Genomic DNA, 21,361 nt, shown 5'->3' with positions numbered 1-21,361 from the left:
GACACAGTGGACGAGATCCCAGGAGAGACGCATCCGTGGTCAGCACTTTTTGTGGCTGAAGAATTTGGAAGGGACGTCACAGAGTCAGATTGGACCGAATTTTCCTCCAATGCAGGGATTGAAGAAAACTCGTGGACAGTCGGACTACATCCTCTAGATCCCCAGCAGCCTGATATCACTGGGAAGCTAGGGTCCATTGAGTTGATCTCATGTGAAGGCGAGCCATGGGAGTCACATGCACTGTGGAGGCCATATGGCCGAGCAATCTCAACATCTGCCGAGCTGTGATCTGCTGAGACGCCCGCACCCAGGAAACGAGAGACCGAAGATTGTCGGCCCTCGCTTCTGGAAGGTAGACACGAGCCGTCTGAAAGTTCAGCAGAGCTCCTATGAATTCGAGTTTCTGTACTGGAAGAAGGTGGGACTTTGGATAATTTATCACAAATCCTAGCAGCTCCAGGAGTCGAATAGTCATCTGCATGGACTGTAGAGCTCCTGCCTCGGAGGTGTTCTTCACCAGCCAATCGTCGAGATAAGGGAACAAGTGCACTCCCAGTCTGCGTAGAGACGCCGCTAGAACAGCCAGGCATTTTGTGAACGCCCTGGGCGCGGAGGCAAGACCAAAGGGTAGCACACAGTACTGAAAGTGCGGTGTTCCCAGACGGAATCGAAGATACTGTCTGCGAGCTGGCAGTATCGGGATGTGAGTGTAAGCATCCTTTAAGTCCAGAGAGCATAGCCAATCGTTTGTCTGAATCATGGGAAGAAGGGTGCCCAGGGAAAGCATCCTGAACTTTTCTCGGACCAGATATTTGTTCAGGGCCCTTAGGTCTAGGATGGGACGCATCCCCCGTTTTCTTTTCCACAAGGAAGTACCTGGAATAGAGTCCCACCCCTTCCTGCCCAAGTGGCACAGGCTCGACCGCATTGGTGCTGAGAAGGGCGGAGAGTTCCTCGGCAAGCTGAAGGACTGAGCTCCCGGTGGACAATTTGGAGGTTTTGAAATCAAATTGAGGGAGTATCCCAGCCGGACTATTTGAAGAACCCACTGGTCGGAGGTTATAAGAGGCTACCTTTGGTGAAAAAAGTTTAACCTCCCTCCGACCGGCAGATCGTCCAGCACAGATACTTGGACTTCGGCTATGCTCTGCTGGAGCCAGTCAAAAGCTCGTCCCTTGCTTTTGCTGGGGAGCTGATGAGGCCTGTTGAGGCGCACGCTGCTGACGTGAACGAGCACGCTGGGGTTTAGCCTGAGCAGCAGGCTGGTGGGAGGGAGGATTGTACCTACGCTTACTCGAAGAATAGGGAACAGTCCTTCCTCCCCCATAAAAACGTCTACCAGTTGAGATAGATGCTGAAGGCGCCCGGTGTGAGAATTTGTCTTAGGCAGTGTCCCGCTGGTGGAGTTGTTCTACCACCTGTTCGACCTTTTCTCCAAAAATGTTATCCCCCTGGCAAGGAGCATCCGCAATCCACCACTGGAGCCTATTCTCCAGGTCGGAGGCACACAGCCATGAGAGTCTGCGCATCACCACACCTTGAGCAGCAGCCCTGGACGCGACATCAAAAAAATCGTAAACACCCCTGGCCAGGAATTTACGACACGCCTTCAGCTGCCTGACCACCTGCTGAAAAGGCTTGGCCTGCTCAGAAGGGAGCTTGTCCACCAAGTCCACCAACTGCCGCACATTGTTCCGCATATAAATGCTCGTATAGAGCTGGTATGACTGGATTTTGGAAATGAGCATTGCAGAATGGTAGGCCTTCCGCCCAAAAGAATTCAAGGTTCTAGAGTCACGGCCCGGGGGCGCCGAAGCATACTCCCTAGAACTCTTGACCTTCCTAAGGGCCAGATCCACCACACTAGAGTCATGGGGCAACTGGGTCCTCATTAACTCTCAATCCCCATCGATCCGATACTGGGATTCAATTTTCTTAGGAATGTGGGGATTAGATAAGGGCTTCACCCAGTTCGCCAGCAATGTCTTCTTGAGGACATGATGCATGGGTACAGTGGACGATTCCTTAGGTGGCGAAGGATAGTTCAAAAGTTCAAACATTTCGGCTCTTGGCTCATCCTCCATAACCACAGGGAAGGGAATGGCCGTAGACATATCCCGGACAAAGGCAGCGAAAGACAGACTCTCAGGAGGAGAAAGCTGCCTTTCAGGAGAGGGAGTAGGATCAGAGGGAAGACCACAAGACTCCTCGTCAGAGAAATATCTGGGGTCTTCCTCTGCTTCCCACGAGGCCTCACCCTCGGTGTCTGACACTAGGTTCGTGGACTGCAGTCCGAAGCAAGGCCAGTCTTGACTCCATGGAAACATGGCCACGATGGGCACGTTGAGAGGAAGACTCCCGCATTGGCGGCGATGAAGCTCCCTCCATCGATGTCGTTGGGGAGTCAGCCTGGGAGGCTGCCGATGCAGGTACCGCAAGCGGTACCGGGACTGGAGACCTCACGACGGGGGAGGGGCCAGCCGGAGCCTCACTCAACGATACCGGCGGCACAAGCACCCCCTGTACCGGCGGAGAAGGGCGCAACAGTGGCCCTGAGGCTCTCGTTCAGAGCGGCTGTCGAGGAAGGTAAGGAGTCCGGTACCGGCGATGAGCTCAGAATCTGTCTGGGACGCGGAGGTGGTACCGGGCTGTCCACAGTGGAGCGCATCGACACCTCCTGTATGGAGGGTGAGCGGTCCTCCCGGCATCGATGCTTAGCGGGTGCTGGTGCCACAGGCAACCCAGAGCTCTCGGTACCGCGTCTGGAAGGCGACCGATGACTATGCTTCTTTGCCTTCGCACGGAGCACGTCCCCGGTACCGAAGAGGAGGACGTTGAATCCAAACGTCTCCTGTGGGCCAGGTCCGAAAGAGGTCGATCCCGGGAGGCCTGTAACACAGGAGCCCTCGAGGCAGGCGGAGACCTACTCGAGGGCTCACCGCTACCAGCAGGGGAATGGACAGTCCTCACCTACACTCCGGAAGAGGAAGCACCCTCCGACGACATCGATACCACCGATGACCTCGGTATCGCAGACATTGAAGCACCGGCTGATTACCTGGGTACAGCACATGTCAACACACCGGACGATGTCTTCGGTACCGAAGACATCAAAGCACCGGAGGAGGCCCCGAACAAAAGGTTCCACTGGGCCAATCTCGCCACCTGAGTTCTCTTCTTCAACAGAAGACAGAGCGTACAGGCCTGGGGACGATGCCCGGCCCCCAGACACTGAAGACACGAAACGTGCCCATCAGTAAGCGAGATAGTCCGTCTGCACTGGGTGCACTTTTTGAAGCCGCTGGTAGGCTTCGGTGACATGGGCGGAAAAATCATGCCGGCGAAGTCAAAATTCGCGATGGTGGCAATGGCACCAAAACAAGTTAGAAAAAAACCCGTACGGGTGGCCAAAAAGGCCGCGACTGACAACGAAAGAAAACTTAACGGGAAAACACTTAAAATAAAGGAAATTTTTTTTTTATTGAAAAGATGAAGAACACTTCCGAACTTATTGACTTCTTTGACTTGGATTTCAGCAAAGCCTTTGATACGGTCCCTCACAGAAGATTCATGAATAAGCTGAAAGGGTTGAACTTAGGACTGAAGTGGTGAACTGGATAAGAAACTGGTTGACCGACAAGTGGCAGAGTGTGGTGGTAAATAGAATCTGCCCGGATGAAAGGAAGGTGAGCAGTGGAGTTCCTCAGGGGTTGGTGCTGGGGCCTATTCTGTTTAACATATTTCTAGGAGATATTGCTGAAGGGTTGGAAAGAAAGGTTTACCTTTTTGCGGATGACATGAAAATAGCCAATAGAGTGGATACCCTGGAGGGAGTAGAAAAGATGAGAAGAGATCTCTGAAAGTTAGAAGAATGGTCGAGGGTCTGGCAAATAAATTTAATGCCAAGAAGTGTAGAGTGATGCACCTGGGGTGCAGAAACCCAAAAGAGAGATACTGGATAGGAGGGGAAAGATTAGTAAGCTCGACTCAGGTGAGAGACCTTGGGGTGTTGGTGTCCAAGGATCTGAAGGTGTAGAAACAATGTGACAAGGCGACGGCCGTGGCCAGAAGGATTCGAGGCTGCATAGAGAGGGGTATAACCAGCAGAAGAAAGAAGGTGTTGATGCCCCTCTACAAGTCATTGGTGAGGCCCCATAAGAGTATTTAGATTATCTAGAGGGTTAATTTTTAGTTATCAATGGAGAATTTTTGTGATATTTTGGCTTGTTTTCTCCATTCCTTCTTTTGCTTATACCTGTATTTATACTAGTAGGCAATACAAAAGTATAAGGTCATGTTATTAACATTAAGGGCCATGTTTACTAAGCCGTGCTAGAGGCACACTAGCATTTTTAGCATGCGCTAACCATGTAGATGCCCATAATATTCCTATGGGAGTCTACACGGTTAACAAGTGCTAAAAACGCTAGCACACCTTAGTAAAAAGGGCCCTTAATGTTTTGAACAAAATGATGCTCCTAAATATTTATGGACTTCTAGACTGACAAGGTATCCTCCTAAGCGTATGTTAAGATGTCAGGAGCTTTTATTGAAGGTTCCTATGAATGAAATAAAAGATGAAAGATGAGATTTATATCAAGAATGTTCTCTGCTGTGGCATCAGTATGGTAGAACAGCTTACCTATGGAAATGAGGCAAGAGAACAGTGTTAAAAAAATTTACGAAACTGCTGAAAACTTGGCTATTCACAGTGTATCAGTTTGGTTGTGTACTGTTTTTTTCCTATGGGGCACGTAATCAGGTTGTTTTATTAAAAAAGTGTTAATATTTTTAATTTTAAGTGTATAGTGTTGAATTTTATAGGTGTGATTTTATGTATAAACTGCTTTGAATGGGCTGTATTGTTTGTAAAATAGTACAATAAATATAATGATGACTCAAATTTGTTACAGTTCTGGATACCCCTACCTTAAGATGCAGGAAAACCAAAAAAAGTTACAGAGAAGAGCAACAAAAATGATTAAAGGGTATAAACAACTATTTCATAAAGAGAGGTTAAACAGGTTAATTTATTTGTTGGGGGGGGTGGGGGAGACATTTATAAAATCATACAGAACCTATCAGAGAGGGGCGTGAAGTGCCATTTCACCTGGGCCTCACATAGAAAAAGGGCCTCCATTTGAACCCCCCCCCCCTCCCACATATTTTATATTTTGAAATTAAGTATGGCTACTAGATTTTACCTTAAACAAGTGTGCACTCTTCCAAGGTCCCAAGGCCTTTGTGATTTTCTGAAATCATGAGCATGTAGAACAGTGACAGGGAATGATTTAACCTTCCAACAGCACTAAAGTTGGGGAACACTCCAGACAGCAATATTTAAACAAACTGGAAAACATTTTTTTTCATTCCATGCACAATTAAGCTTTAAAATTTGTTGCCACAGGATGTCATCAAGGCATCCAGCACACTCTGGTATTTCCTAGTGACCTGTGGACACCAGGAGACAAGAGGCTGGGCTCAGACTTTTGATCTGACCTAGAATAGCATATACATTCTCCAGGCTGGACCTGAAGGCAAAGGGAGTCAGAGCGGGATATGGCATAAGGATGGAAATGCTGCATATAGGGGAAAGGGAACATGATAAAATATCTTTTTATAAGAATCTCTCTTCAGTGTTAAGTAGAGTCCATAACCGGTGCAAACAGCCTGAAACTCCCCCCCCCCCCCCAAGCAACTGACAAAGCACACTCATTATACCAAAGAACTTTTACGATTTTGATATATCAAATACTAACATACCATGCCTTTATTTGTGGGCAAGACCACCGAGAGGGGGACAGGGGGGACAAAATCCCCCGGGCTCGGGTCTCCAAGTGGGGCCCGGCGCCACAGTCCCCTCCACCCACCCCCCTCCATCCACCACCGGGCCGGGCCCCCTGAGTTCAAATCATAGCGCTTCACCTCGACCTCGCTCTGTATGAAAGAAGCGCAGCAGCAGTCTGCAGATCGCCTCCCTTCGGGCCTTCCCTCCCTGTCCCCCGCCCTCGTTTGACGTAACTTGCGTGAGGGCGGGACACAGGGAGGGAAAGCCCGAAGGGCGGGGGGAGTTTCACGGAGGGGGTGGCGACAACGACCTCGGGGGGGGGGGGGGGCAGCAGGGGCAGCCTTGCCCCAGGCCCGGCCCAGTCTCTCGGCGGCCCTGTTTGTGGGGAAAAACAGAACAACTTAGAATATATCTATATATAACACAAGAAACAAAACCAATACCACCAGCCCCAAGAAGTGAAATTAATCAAAACAACTTGAATCTAATATCTGTATTTAACTGTTGGCCTGCAACATCCCACTCTCTTACCGTTTATGTTTATTTCAATTTGATATCCCTCTAAACCTGTCACACAGGCCAAAGCAGTGCACAAATACAGAAAAAAAAAAAAAACAAAGGAACCCCAATAATAACAGAAAAGTAATCCATACACAAGATTGGAAACCAGCCGCTGTATGCCTCACTTTCTTTATAGCTTCCCCAGACCATCCTTCCTGTCATCTGAATACATATTCCCTCATATTGACTCCTCAGACCTCCCTACTGTGGTCTCAGTAAATGTGAAAGTGTGGGCCAAAACATTTTCTGATTTCCCCAGACCAGCCCTAGCGTGGCCTGAGTAAATGGTTATGTAATTGCTCTATTTCCCCAAACCACCTTTGAGTATACATAAATTTACGTTGATGAATACCGCAACCAATACTTTTCCTAAGAATGCTGTTCAATTTGAACCCTTCATTCTTTGCTGTGCTAGTCACAATGTCACCGTGGGAGGAGCCAGCGGTGCTCCATACCTCTGGGCACTGCATAATATGCTTCCCCACCCGGGTTAGTACTGTATCTGTCACTCTAAGGTAGTTTTTCCGAAGTCTGTCCTGGAGTACCCACTTGCCAGTCAGATCTCAGGATATCCACAATGAATATGCATGAGGTTGATTTGCATACACTGCCTCCATTGTATGCAAATCTTTCTTGCACATTTATTGTGGATATCCTGAAAACCTGACTGGAAAGGGGGTACTCCAGGACAGACTTGGGAAACACTGTCCTATGGGACCCTTAGTGTCCACCTCAGATTGGGCTATATTTGAAGTCTTCTCCTCCTCGGGTTACCTTCGCCTTCCCCTCCACTAAAATGCCTGCCCTTAGGGACTGGGGGTAGAGACCTACCCAGCGGCAGTGCACATCATTAGTATAGCTAGCAGGGATTCCCAAACCCCACCAGCTGAAAAGTCCTCCCCGGAGCACCTTGAGCTGTCTCAACCCCAGGGCAGTCGATGATGCATTTCCAGCCACCAATGCCAGCAACCCCTGCACATGTGTGCACGATGAGGGGGGAGGGGGAGAATGCCAGTTGAACTGAGCATGCATGGAAGTGCCAGCATCAGCAGCTGGAAACTCACCTCTGACTGACCCAGGGTTGAGACAGCTTGGAGGGCTCCAGAGAGAACTCTCCAGTTGGCAGGGCTTTGGGATCCCTGCCAGCCAAGGTATTAATTTTTTGCTTTGATATACTAAATACAGTTAAGTTTTAAAGCGGTTTACAGTAAAACAGGAACAAGTACAATGAATACCACTTCAGAGGGAGTAGCAGGCAGAGAGGAAATGCATGGGTCATGCACACCCAATAATTGAGGTCTAACTATGCAGCTGGTCCAGAGGCAAGCCAGTGTTCCAATATTTTGAAAAGCCAAAAAGCCTTTAGGTGTACATTGTTTAAACAAACTTTTTCAGAGCAAGAGCAGAAAATCTGTGGACTACCGAGTGCACAAAGATTTCATGACCTGACAGTAACCAGTGTAATTGTCGTTCATGCAGGTTCAGAAGACAGCGTTTATAGAGAAGGTCATAAAGTGCATTTCAGTCTGGTTAGTAATAGGCATTTAAAAACTGTGTCAAAATGTACTTACAGTGGTGGAAATAAGTATTTGATCCCTTGCTGATTTTGTAAGTTTGCCCACTGACAAAGACATGAGCAGCCCATAATTGAAGGGTAGGTTATTGGTAACAGTGAGAGATAGCACATCACAAATTAAATCCGGAAAATCACATTGTGGAAAGTATATGAATTTATTTGCATTCTGCAGAGGGAAATAAGTATTTAATCCCTCTGGCAAACAAGACCTAATACTTGGTGGCAAAACCCTTGTTGGCAAGCACAGCGGTCAGACGTCTTCTGTAGTTGATGATGAGGTTTGCACACATGTCAGGAGGAATTTTGGTCCACTCCTCTTTGCAGATCATCTCTAAATCATTAAGAGTTCTGGGCTGTCGCTTGGCAACTCGCAGCTTCAGCTCCCTCCATAAGTTTTCAATGGGATTAAGGTCTGGTGACTGGCTAGGCCACTCCATGACCCTAATGTGCTTCTTCCTGAGCCACTCCTTTGTTGCCTTGGCTGTATGTTTTGGGTCATTGTCGTGCTGGAAGACCCAGCCACGACCCATTTTTAAGGCCCTGGCGGAGGGAAGGAGGTTGTCACTCAGAATTGTACGGTACATGGCCCCATCCATTCTCCCATTGATGCGGTGAAGTAGTCCTGTGCCCTTAGCAGAGAAACACCCCCAAAACATAACATTTCCACCTCCATGCTTGACAGTGGGGACAGTGTTCTTTGGGTCATAGGCAGCATTTCTCTTCCTCCAAACACGGCGAGTTGAGTTCATGCCAAAGAGCTCAATTTTTGTCTCATCTGACCACAGCACCTTCTCCCAATCACTCTCGGCATCATCCAGGTGTTCACTGGCAAACTTCAGACGGGCCGTCACATGTGCCTTCCGGAGCAGGGGGACCTTGCGGGCACTGCAGGATTGCAATCCGTTATGTCGTAATGTGTTACCAATGGTTTTCGTGGTGACAGTGGTCCCAGCTGCCTTGAGATCATTGACAAGTTCCCCCCTTGTAGTTGTAGGCTGATTTCTAACCTTCCTCATGATCAAGGATACCCCACGAGGTGAGATTTTGCGTGGAGCCCCAGATCTTTGTCGATTGACAGTCATTTTGTACTTCTTCCATTTTCTTACTATGGCACCAACAGTTGTCTCCTTCTCGCCCAGCGTCTTACTGATGGTTTTGTAGCCCACTCCAGCCTTGTGCAGGTGTATGATCTTGTCCCTGACATCCTTAGACAGCTCCTTGCTCTTGGCCATTTTGTAGAGGTTAGAGTCTGACTGATTCACTGAGTCTGTGGACAGGTGTCTTTCATACAGGTGACCATTGCCGACAGCTGTCTGTCATGCAGGTAACGAGTTGATTTGGAGCATCTACCTGGTCTGTAGGGGCCAGATCTCTTACTGGTTGGTGGGGGATCAAATACTTATTTCCCTCTGCAGAATGCAAATAAATTCATATACTTTCCACAATGTGATTTTCCGGATTTAATTTGTGATGTGCTATCTCTCACTGTTACCAATAACCTACCCTTCAATTATGGGCTGCTCATGTCTTTGTCAGTGGGCAAACTTACAAAATCAGCAAGGGATCAAATACTTATTTCCACCACTGTACTTAGGTAGTTTTAATCTCTGCCTGCCAAGCAAAACAACAACATGAGAGCCCTTCTACCCCAAGGACAGCCTGAATATATTGAGCCTGCCATGTGTGAGAAAGCGCGGGGTACAAATGTAATAAATAAATATGGTAGTTCCTTCACAGATGCTCAAAACTTTCATTTAGCTATACAAAAGCCAGAGGTACCACAACTTTCTAAGTTTACCCAGGCAAAATGGATTGGCTGAAAATGCTCTCTCCTGTCTAGCTGAAAAGTATACACCAGCTTTCACACAACACACTTTTAGCTAGTAATAAAATATCAAAAAGGTTCACGTGGCATGTTCAGTTCAGGAGAGTAAAAGCATTAAGGCTAGGATGCTCAGAAGTAAATGTGGGCGCTAGAAGCCATTAGAACCAGACTAGTGCCCATGTTTACCGGCGCACAATGCTGAAAAACTCCTACAGCAGGAAACAATGAGTGTGCCCACCATCAGCGCAAGTAGCATGCTAATGTAGCCAAAAACATGGAAATAGAGGTCCATTTCCTATTCCCATCGATGCTCGTACAACAGCGCTCTCCACAAGGGCGCCTGTACCGTTGCTCGGAGCTGGCATTAGGGTTTTGTGAAGCAGCCCCACATATCAGTGTTATGGTGTTTGAACTGAAGTGCCAAACTACATCGGAAGTGGGTTTGGGGTGTAGTAGTTACTGAGACTGGGATATCAGAGCCAGGTTCAAGACTTCCAGTTTGCTAATGCTGTAACCCATTTTTAATCCTATCATTGCCTTTAAAGTCTGGAGCGATCTGCTTTGGAGTGCCATGCTCTCTAGGGAGAACATGCCATGTGTGAGCTGCTGCCAAAAGTCTAGAGCTGGGCAACCAGCACCTCTTCCTTCTCCTTCCCTCCTCCCCCCTCTAACGTTCTGGGTATGCGCTCAAAAGCTGTGCTTGATGCACAACTCTTGAGCGCATGTGCCACACACCATCCTGCCTCTTAACTTCAAAACAACTCCCTAATGCTCAATGCTAAGAACGAACGCCTATATTTTCATCTCATTAGCGTTGAGCATTAGGGAGTTGTTCTGCTGCGCTGTCCCAGCGCTATTTCTCCAGCGCTGTTCAGTACTTCGCCAGAGTTTTGAGCATTGGGACCGCAGTAAATTACATTTTCAGAAAGCACCCATGCCACTCAGCTGCTTGCACGAAGAAAAGGTGCAAAGTATGTGGGTGATGCCCATGTCTGAACTTCAAAGTCAAAAGAAAACAAAGAAAGTAGTTTCCTTTATGCAGAAACTGAACTCCTTCCCATGTTAATTAACATATACTTAAAGAATTCTATTATTATGTTACATTATAGTTCTTAATATTCTTCTTAATGAATCTAATAATTGTAATTCTGTTAACTATGTAAGCCGCAGTTTAAACACAAGCTACTGAAGCTCCCATCCCTGTAAACAGCACTCCCTTTTCCCTCCAGTAGATACACATGACAAACTTTTGGCCAGCTATTTTGAAATGGGATGCTGAGACATATCATGGTTCATGACTGCTTTGGAAACTAATTATTTAACAAGATACAAAATGGAAAAATATTTTTTTCAGAGAAGTATATAAGGTAAAAAAAAAAAAAAAAAAAGAAGGATTCAATATCAACCTTTTACGTTTTTCTTGTAAAAAATAGTTTCTTGCAGCTTGGGTTGTTGCAGGGTACATGCACGTGCACTGTATTTTCTTTAACTCTGTGGGAGCAGTACAGAAAAGTGCCTGTACTAGTTCCCACAGCTCTCTTCACTTAGTCCAGTGACCCCTGTAACATAAACAACCTTTCAAAAGACTGGCTTGGGGAAAGCCTAAGTTAACATATTAAAGCTGCACAGTATTTTGACAAATGAATAATCTCTTCAGTAATAACATGATTAATTATTCACCTACTGTGTGAGTGAGTGAGAGGGAAGATGGAAGACAGAAGAGTTAAAAGAGTTAGGAGGCAGACAGAGACAGGCCAAGAGGACCCTGGAGTTTACATGATGGTGGACTGACGTCATTGAGAAAAGCAAAAGGGAACAGAGGCAGCTGCAAGCCATTAAACACTAGTTGCAAACTGCAAAGCTACCATTTCTTAGCCAAGACACCTAATGTGTTCTTAGGCATGGTGAAAGCCAAATTACGTATGCAAGCCTCTTTGAACAGTAGGCTTGGTGTGTCCAGAGTGATCCTGAAGGACCTGCATGATGGGCTGTTAATCAGGGTCTTAGTATGCATGTTAGGGTCAAGGTTTGGAATCCTTTGTAACTCCCCTCATGCTGTACAGATGACAAATACTGAATAAATGACAATCAAGTTTTACTCCTGACACTCTTCTAGCAAATATGCAACAAAAACATTTCTTTTAACTTCATGTGATAAAAACCGTATGTCAGCCAATTAAGTGTTATAAAAACAGTTTGCAATAATAAATGCTAGAGACATGCATTTGTTAGCATGCCTTAAAACATTTACAGAGAACATTGTTACTAACATATATTACCACATTAGTACACATTAATCCTATTAACACACACTCCACTGGATTCTATATAATGCGACTCCTGGGAATATACATCGATCAACATTGGACATTTGACTTCCAAATTTCAAAAACAGTCTATCTTCAACTCACTATGGAAGTTAAAAAGAATCAGGCCTTTTCCCCCCCTAGTTCAATGTTCTACATATTGGCCCAATCCTTAATATTTTCCAAGCTCAACTACTGTAATGCCATTTATGCTGGATGCAAGAACCATCAAATTAGAAAACTTCAAACAGCATAGAATACCACTGCCCACCTGGTCTGAGGTGTACCATGCTACTGGAAAGCCTCCCCTTTACTTCTAAAATTACACTGACTTCCATTAAAGGCCAGAATTACCTTTAAGCTGTATTTGTATACCAGATCTTGTATGTACCATGCAAAACCTCATTGAACTGCCTAAATAAAATACTCTTTAACTACTTCTAGAGACTTCTTGTCTCTTCACAATCCTTGCTGTAAGAAAAAGTCATCTACAGATCTATTCATAGAGCAGACTTTTCCTATCAAAGCACTAAGAAATGGAATTCATTACCTAAACATCTCAAGATTCCTAGTAGACTATGAGGCTTATTTTCAAAGCACTTAGCCTCCCAAAGTTCCATAGAAACCTATGGAACTTAGCCTCCCAAAGTGCTTTGAAAATATGCCTCTATGGAACTCATTTTCAAAACAGGAAAACATCCAAAAAGTTGCATAAATCTGCATTTGGATGTTTTTCTCACAAAAACGTCCAAATTGGTATTTTCACAACCAATTTTTCGACATTTTTCGATAAAGTCCATCAGATGTGTGTTCAGATCACAAGGGGAGTGTCAGGGATGTGTTAAGGGTGGGATCTGGGCATTCCTAACACTTGGACGTTTTTCAGCCATAATGGAACAAAACAAAACCGTCCATGACTAAAACGAAGACGTTTTGAGCTAGACTGTTTTTATAACAAATAAGGCACAAAAGGGTGCCCTAAATGACCAGAGGACCACTGGAGGAAGTCAGGGATGACCTCCCCTTACTCTCCCAGTGGTCACTAACCCCCCTCCCACCCCCAAAAAATGTGATTAAAAACATTACTTGCCAGCCTCAGATGCTATACTCAGGTCCATTAGAACAGCTTGCAGGTTCCTGGAGTAGTATAGTGGTGGGTGCAGTGCACTGCAGACAGGTGGACCCAGGCCCACACCTCCCCCTACCAAAACCCACTGTACCCACATATAAGTGCTCCCTTCACCCGTAAGGGCTATGGTAATGGCATACAGTTGGGAGTGGGGGGGGGGAGGGTAGGGTTCAGCAGACAAGATAAAGGAGCAATGATGAGATGTGTACCTGGGAGCATTTTATGAAGTCCACTGCAGTACCCTCTAGGGTGCCCTATTGCTTTCTTGGGATGTCAGGTGAACCAGTCTACTAAAAATACTGGCTCCTCCTTGTGCATTTTGCACTTGGACATTTTTTTTTTTTTTTTTTTTTTTGAAAATGGACCAAAAAACAAAACATCCGAATCACAAAACCTTGTTCAAAACAGTATTTTCAAAAAAAAAAAAAAAAAAGGTAAGGCTTTCTTTTTTAAAAATGAGCTTATTTCCTATTCAGATTTTGGACGTTTTTTGCAAAACACCCAAAAGTCAACTTACACATCATATCGAAAATGCCCCGCCACATGTCCTTCCACAAAATGCTGAAAACATTCTTCATGAGTACTGCTTTTAACAACAAAATATGGTTCAACTCTTAATGATATTATCAGTCTTCAATGCTTTTCTGATAGTAATAATCTGTGTCTTTTGGTGTGATTTAATAATCTATGATTACGGTTAACTTTGTTAGTCAATGCTGCCTATTGCTTGTAACGTGGGGCATATCAAATAAATTAGAATGTAGGCGCATAACTGCCTAAGCATATTCTATAATGTGATGCTCATAAATTCTAAGACGCAGGATCTGAAAAAAGGGGGTGTGGCCATTGGAGGGGCATGGGTTAGTTGTGGACACTACTTGAGTTTAAGCACAATGTTTTAGAATATGCCCGTTCTGTTCGCAATTTAGGTTTTCATTGGTGTAAATGGCTGTGACTAAATACAGTCTCAGAAAATGGGTGCTGGGCGTATTCTATAAGCTATGCCTATATTTAGGTAGTTTATAGAATATGCCTAGGCGTCTTTTTTTTTTTTCGGTGCCAATTTTTTTTAGGCAAAATATACAGAATCTAGCCCAATATGAGTAACTAGGTTCCACTGTATAAAATGGGACCTACAGTAAAATTACATGCCTTAACCATATTAATACACACAAGAGCTGTACTGCACATTAGTAACTAAGAGTAATTGTGTGCAAAAAGTATTTAATGTGTATTAACCTATGAATTAGCACAGGTCCAATCTATTTACATGTATTAAAATATTGCACACATTAGAACTATTAAAATGAATGTATGAAAAGAACTGGAAGAGTAAACTGAAACAGGGAAGGGGGTGGGTAGGCCCAAATTTTACAATAAAGCAAAATGTCTTTACACATCCTTAGTGACTACTTTTCAATAAGTACTAGGAGAAACATGTCAAAAAGCATTATGTTTCTTGAAAAGGGCCTTTTTCCAAGCTGTGCCCTATCCTTTAATAGCCTCCTTCCCTGTGTTCGGAAGAAGTCACCAGGCACAGAATGCTCATCCAGGAATAGGTTAGATACAATAAGACATTCCAATAGTTCTGCACAGACTGCAGAACCCATCTACAATACAATTCAATAGGTTCAAGACTGTTCTCTAATATGTACATGCCAAAATAAAAAGCAATGAAGCAGGAAAAATAAAATGAACAATTTTAGAGAAGGGATTTGCAACATGACAATGAACATAAAGTACTGTCAATTAAGGCAATTAGCAAAGGCTGAGCATTCTTCATCAGTCACACAGGGTCTTATCTGGCATAGCTGAGGGCCCCCGAGAGAAATGAAGTATTTTAAATAGCTGATATATATCTGACATTTAAAAAATACTAATGATGACTTTATTGCTAACATTTTAAAAGGAAAAGATAGATTTTTAAATTTTTTGTTTGAACAAAGATTTTATTTTTCACCTATAATCCCATATATACAAGAACTTCATTTTCCACTAGACTGTCACTGGGACTTATAAATAACACAATTAAGTATTCAAACACAGCAGAAATGTGAGCAGTCTGTGTAACAAATTACACACATACTCTGAGTGTGACCCCACTGTACTCATTTCTGGCTGGAAAGATGAATTTCTTCCATAAATGTGGCTAGAGAGCAATTGAAACATGGGTTGTTGTTTTTTTGGTGGGGGCAGTTTTGTTTTTTTTTGGTTGAAATCAAATCAGCAGAAATTCACCAGTTTGGCAACCTCTTCCCCCAAAACTAAAGTGTGCCCCATTCTGCCACTGCCCCCAAAACCAAAAGTGGACCCCACTTCCAACCCTCTGAACAAAATTAGCCCCCAACCCAGCCTACCTTACAAACCATGGTGGATTAGTGGCCTAGTTGAGGCATAAGCAATCTTCAGTTGCTCCTGCCCACGCCGGCTCTGCAGTCAAAACGGCTGCAGTGACTTTTCACTGTAGCCGTTTTGAGATGAAGCTGCACGGGCATGGGCAAGGCAAAATTCAAATTTTGGGCCAGTTTCAGCACCAAAATTGAACTGAAAATCGGTCAGCCTCTAACGATAGCATTATCCAAACTTTGGACTCAAAATACTTTACAGAGTTTCACATAATCACCAAAGACAGGTTGTTGCTGGTATTGCCTTCAAGTTTCTCCTTCCACTGGCACAACCTCCTGCTTCTCTTGGGCTCTGTTTCTATTAATAGTCTCAGAAGACCTCAGAGACTTAACCATTCATTCCTCACTTGTTATTTTCTGATAGTTCTACATCTTCCTTCTCTAGTGTCCTTACTAACTTCTCTTCTAGAACATTCCAGTTAAGTCATAGTTCTATCCACTAGAGGCCTCTCTAATGGGACTTGACTAGGGTATACCAATATGTTCAATAGCCCCTTAATGTCTGGTAGCCCTTGGTGCTGCTATGATCTAAACCACCCTGCTGGATAAACAAGAGAGAAGACCCAAGATGTTGCCAGGGCTTTTCAGATTCCCCATTTGGCACTGCACTGGCAAGTTCACATTCTTCTCACCACTAACCGTCACGATCATACTATGAACAGATTGTATTTGTTTATGTACATTTTGATCATTAATGTATTTTATTGTGAACCGCCTTGAACAGATATATTTATCAGTATAAGGGGTAAAGAAATTTTTAATAAAGATAAACATCAACAAGACTCAATGAACCATTTCTCATTACAATAAAATCAACATTTAAAACAAAATTTTATAAAAAGAAGTATACACTTTAAAATACTAAAACCCTGCCCCTCCGAAGGGACACCACCTTGTAGTGGTGGAGGGGCTTCTGTGTTTCAATGACTCAGAGGGCTATGCTGAAGGGTTACCCATATCAGACAGGCCTCTGAAGAGAAACTAGACAAAGAGTGTCCCAAAATAGGGAGAGTGGAAAGATGGTGACCTGAAGCTCGTACGCTCAACGGCCCAGCTGTCCTCTGAAGTTCTGTCTTTGTTTACTTGAAATTTCCTCTCTGCATTTGCAGTTACCTTAACTGAGAGGAAGGGGACAATGGGGGGTCAGCCGCCGATGACCAGCGTTTTGTCCCCTGTGCAGCAAGTGTGGGACCGCTGTGTGACAAGCTGCCCACAGATGACTGGGTTGATGAGTCCTTTGATTAGCGCCGGCGAAAGAGCTCTTGGACCTGGAAAACAACTTCATCGCTCCCGAGTCATTTAACCACCATGTCCAAAGGAGTGGAGGAGTGAGTTAGGAGTGTATGCTGAAACGGAAGTCGTTTACAGCTGAACCCGTGTCGGCGGTGCCACTCCTAAACCCGTAAGAGCTATCAGCTTGGAGTTTTTGGCTCCCGTGGAGGTTACATTGAATCATCTGGAAGGCGCTCCAGGACCTAACGGTGGTAGTAAATTATTTTGCTTCAGATATAATCTTATTAGTGAGCCACATGGATAATCGAATCCTTTGAGAATGAAAACTTGATGCAGCAAAGTTCTACAGGAGTAGGAAACAGTTAAGATTTTGAAAATGATAACAGACCAGAAAAATTTGAACAAACTGAATATTACTAAAGATGATTAATATTGAGATTGTTGTTTTCCCAGAGTTCTGGGTATGACTCAAAGTTTTTTCCTCTGAAATGATTCCTCTTAGTATATTAATTCAAAAGAAGTGAAACCTGTGAAACTGGGATTACCTTATTCAGTGGGAATTGGATTAGAGATTCAAGTGTTTGTATTGTTAAATTATTTCTGGTTTTAAAAGAGAAAAAAATGAAATCAGGTGTATTATTTCCACTAATATTGGACAATAAGTATGTTTCCAACGAAAGTAATTGACTATACACCGTCTTGGGTTTGTAGAAGCCAAACAGACGATCAGTGTGGAATAATGATTCAGATAAATAATAACTGGGGATAATCAGGTTAATACCACATTTTCTTTGTTTACTGTTGTTTAATTGATCTCCTTGTCTTGTTTCACTCTCCCTATTTATTTTGTGGTCTAAGAAAGAGAAAGATTGTATATAATCCATTTAACTAGTTGAGATTGTTTTCCGCTAATATTGTATTAATGTACAGTCATCTCTGTATTACTGTTTGCAAGTGACCCTTGCAAAATGAAAAATTATAAATAAATGATTAAAAATAAATAAATAAAATACTAAAACCCTGATATAGAAAATCCTATCTTGAATTCCAACCATAACTCAATTCAAAGAGCCAGGTTGTCAAGGCTTTTCTGAATGACAATTATGTATTTATTTTTATTTATTTACAGGCTCTTGATATACTGCAAGGGCCATTACTGGTTTTGATGTGATTTACAACAATAGCCAAGAAGAAAACTAGAAGGAGGGAGAATAGTGGGGGGGGGGGGGGGGGGGGGGGGACTGATGGTAAGGAAGGCATAGGAGAGAAGGCAAGTTGTAGTCTAGGATACCTTTAAAAATGTTTGAGAAAAGATAGGTCTTCAGAGCGGTTTTGAATTTGGAATAAGAGGCTTCCATGTGCAGCTGAAGGGAAAGGGAGTTTCAGGGTTTTAGACCAGCATAGCTGAGGACAGAGAAGTGGGAGGGAATGTAAGTAGACTAGTATTGGTGGAGCAAAGAGTTCTGGGAAAGATATTGGGAATGAGTAGTCTTAATTTAATCAGTGGCAGAAGGAAGGCAGCTCTTAAAAAGCAGAATTAAAATCTTAAATTTGATACAGAGTTGAGATGGGTAGCCAATGTTCAAGTTGGAGGAGAGGGGTGACATGGTTGAATGGTTCTGAGTTTTAAGAGGCACACAGCTGTAGACTGAATGAGTTGAAGATGTTTCACATATTAAAAAGGGAGACCGGCATAGAGAGTTGCAGTAACTGTATAATCTTTAAAACTTCTAGAACTGTCTTATGTTTTTTTTTTTTTTTGCTTTAACACTATCATGTATTTCGCCACCATGTAACACAAAACCCTCTGTAAATTAATTGTATATTTACTTCTATTTCCAGTATCCATGATGAATTGTAAGCCACATTGAGCCTGCAAAGAGGTGGGATAATGTGGGATACAAATGCAATAAATAAATAAAATAAATAATCAAGATGAGGAACAAGGCTGAAAATGAGAATGGATTGCAGATATAAGGAGAATGGATGTGATGACACGAATACAGTGAAGGTGATGGCACAAATACAGTGAAGGGTAAAGAATGACGTGCGAAGAACTGAATTGGAGGTCTGGCTGGAGTTTGATTGAGTCTCTGAAAGAAAGAAGATGGCCATCAATTTGAGGGGGAGCAGTGGGACAGCAATGTATGGTTTATGAATGTGAATTACTTCACATTTAGAAATGTTAAGGAAGAGAAGATCTTTTAACCAGCTGGATACATTGTTAAGGCAGTGAGTGATTGAATTCTGTGAGATTCAATGGGTCAGTTGAGAGATGGTACAGTATCTGAATGTAATCAGCATAACAAAAAGATTTTTTAAATACCTATGTATCATAAATGCACAAGAGGCAAGTCTCAATTATAAGGAAGCTCTGGAATGAGGGGGTATAGGATGAAGGTGAAAGGGGATAGACTTAGAAGTAAGCTAAGTAAATATTTCACAGAAAGGGTGATAAATTGTGGAAAAGCCTCATGGTGGAGGTGGTGAAGACAAAAAGTGTATATCTGAATTCAAGAAAGCTTAGGACCAGTAAATAGGATCTCTAAGGAAGTGAAAGGGAGAGTAAATGATATGGATGGGAAGACTGGATAGGTTATATGGTCTTTATCTGCCTTCATTTTTCTATGTTTCCACATAACTAGATTGGATCACAGATACTGAATAGGATGGGAGCTGCTCTTCACTCCATGCCTGCCCTGCCCCTGCTTTTTTCTCTTGTCGCGCATGCGCCCAAGGGGAAAAGGTGCCAGAGTTCTCTCTCCTGCTCCTGTCGGGAAAGGGAGAGAGAGAAACCCTGGCGCTGGGCCCTCCATGGAGGCCGGGCCTGGGGAAATTTGCCCATCGTGCCCCCCACCCCCACCCCCTCTTGGCAGCCCTGCCTAGTCAGTCAGGTTTTCAGGATTATCCTAATGATTATGCATTTGTTAAATGTGCACATATTGGAGACATTCATTGGGGCAATCCTGAAAACCTGACTAGCTAGGTGGTCATGATTACACCAGACATGTAATTTTGTTACAAAAACTGGTTAAATTATTTGAATGTTATCTATTTAGATGCTTCTTATTGATTTGCCAATACAATATTTTGTTCACTTAAATGTTGGCATTGCTTATTTACAAGAGCCATAGTTTCCCTGCTGAACTTAATGCAGACTTAATGCAGACTTAGCTGCATTAATTAGCAAAAGAAAAATAATTTAACCTTGGTCTTCAATGTCTACGTGTATCCTGAATGGTAATATGAGCATCTGTTGGCAAACTAGCTAGCCAAGTTCTCTTGAGTTTACACAGAGTTTAAGGCCAGTGGACACAAAGTGATTCACAGAGATATGCTTCATCTCGTTGTTAATTATGTAGAACACCCAATACACCCACACAAAGCAATTTTCTTCAAGACTTTGCAATGCATTCCGATATCAAGTTTCATTTTAAGAGGAGATTTAGGGGCTGTAAGAATTCTCCAAAGATTATGATGGGAAGAAAACAGCTCTTGTAGGATCATGTAATATATCTTTGGATAACTCTCTCTTATGCTGGGCTGATAAAAGGTGTCAGTCTGCAAAGAATTCAGTTAAATATGACAAGGTTTTGTGTTCTTGCCCCTTTCTGGGTTCTACTACCAATATGGAGATACAGTAGAACGATTTTAAAACATTTCAAGGCACTGTCCTGCAAGATGTACCTTAAACAATGCCAAATTACCCATACTGATGCAGTCCAGACAAAAGATTACACGGCAACTGCCTTCCTATGTGTTATTTTTATAGAAAGAAAAGCAGAGTAAGGATGACATCCCCCTCCAAACAATAAAAAAATCCACTACCCCTCTTTCTCTGAAGATGTCTATTTCTAGACTCTCTGAACATAGAGATGTCTTTAAAAAGAGACAATTTTTTTTAATTTCTGAAAAATTCTGCATTACTGATTTGTAATTTTGTGCAGAACAGTGGTTCTCAAACCTACACTGGAGGACCACCAACCAGCTGGGTTTTCAGGATATCCCTAATGAATATGCATATAAGAGATTTCCATACAATGGAGGTGACAGGCATGCAAATCTGACTCATGCATATTCATTAGGGATATACTGAAAATTCAATTAGCTGGTGGACCCCCAGGTCAGGTTTGAGAATGACTAGTGTAGAATTCCCCCATCATAAAACGTTTTGGCTCCTTTATGACCAAAGTTTGACACCATTCCAGCTTTCTCCTTGCTCAAGCTCAATCCCCTCCCCATCCCAGCATTCTCACTCCATGTAGTTTAAACCCATTCCTTGGACTTTATCTCCCTCCTTCCTGCTCACAGCAGATTCACTTCCCAATATTCTTGGTTCCCTTCTACAGGGCAGACTCCCCCCCCCCCCCCCCCCAAGCTTACTTTCTCTCCACGACTCTCCACAAGAGCCCCCCCCCTTCTGTTCTCTCTCCACCCCCTCTCACACTTCCACAGCTGTTTCTGAAAAAACTTCCTCCACCCCCACCCCCTTCAGTACACAGAAACCCACAGCTCTCTCTGAAACACACTACCTCCAT

General features: G+C 43.6%; 1 protein-coding gene across 1 annotated transcript in view; it reads right to left on the bottom strand.

The window, feature by feature from the left end:
- Positions 1–21,361, bottom strand: part of ACSL3 (acyl-CoA synthetase long chain family member 3) — a 276,216-nt gene that overhangs the window by 99,180 nt on the left and 155,675 nt on the right. The gene's annotated exons all lie outside the window — the stretch shown is intronic.

Source organism: Microcaecilia unicolor, chromosome 10, assembly GCF_901765095.1.
Source record: "Microcaecilia unicolor chromosome 10, aMicUni1.1, whole genome shotgun sequence".
Lineage (NCBI taxonomy): Eukaryota > Metazoa > Chordata > Amphibia > Gymnophiona > Siphonopidae > Microcaecilia > Microcaecilia unicolor.
The sequence above is the reverse complement of the archived record's forward strand: the minus strand, read 5'-3'. Positions and strand labels throughout refer to the sequence as shown.